Below are 1,148 nucleotides of genomic sequence, written 5' to 3'. Positions count from 1 at the left end.
GCGGTGTTATCTGATTTGTCTCATTTTACACCCAAACACGTCTTCATGAATTTAGAAAAGCTATTTTAATTCAGCTTTCTCCAAGTACCTAAATGCCGAGGTTTTCATCCTCAGCTAATTTAACATAAATAAACACTATCGTGTGAAATGAATCCAAGTTTAGCATTTTCCATGGAATAAATTCATTTTTCAGTGATGATCATAGCTGCTAAAACACACCACTGAAAGTAATTAAAAAGGAAAACTTTGAAGTTTTACTTGAATCCAGGAAATGTAACTCAAACAGTCGTTGCACCGTCAATATCCACAAAGGTATATGCAAATTGTTTTTGGCAGCTACAAAGATGTTCGAGAACATGGGATTGCAATGCTACCGGACACAAAAAGGTGACATGTCCTGCATTTTCACACTCAATTGGACTGATCCGAACTCAGAACTTGAAGATTGTCAAAAGGAACTCTGTGTAAATACAAGTGAACACAAGGTAGGAAGAGTCTTTACACTGCAAAAAAACACAAAATATTTGACACTGATAAAAAGTTAGTTCCACTGGCAGATATTTTACTTACAATTAGTATATTTTCATCAATATTAATGGTATAACTTACTTTAATCAGGTTGATATTTCTTGCAAAAAAGTTACTTGTAAGTTGGAACACTTGGAATAAGACAAAACTAAGATGTTTGTACTCAAAACTAGACCAAAATTACTTGGTAAAATTTGGTGCTGTTGAAAGTGTTTCAGCAATTACATAACATCTGACTGAGAAAAATGCACCTGCTCCAACAATCAACAACGTCGAGCTCAACTGAAAATGTTGGATGGAAAAGGTCCAGCTGAAAACGCATGTGGGAGGCAGCATCATGCTGATTTCATCAATGCTCCTGGATAGTAAATCTGTTGGAGAGGCTTCTTCTCTACTGTCAAACAGTGTAAGGAAAATGCATTTTTGGGTTGAGCAGGAGTCAAGTATGTGAAACCCTCCGATTGAAAAACTCCAAATCCTCTCTAAACAGCATGTCTAAACTAATCAGATAATGTAGACGACAAGGTTGAGGTCAAAGTTCACACACAAATTCTTGAGGCAGTCTCTATGGACAGAGTAGATAAGGGCCGTTACTAGCTGCAGGATCTAATCTCCATCTC

This window comes from Xiphophorus couchianus, chromosome 24 (genome assembly GCF_001444195.1).
Source record: "Xiphophorus couchianus chromosome 24, X_couchianus-1.0, whole genome shotgun sequence".
NCBI classification, from domain to species: Eukaryota; Metazoa; Chordata; class Actinopteri; order Cyprinodontiformes; family Poeciliidae; genus Xiphophorus; species Xiphophorus couchianus.
The sequence above is the reverse complement of the archived record's forward strand: the minus strand, read 5'-3'. Positions refer to the sequence as shown.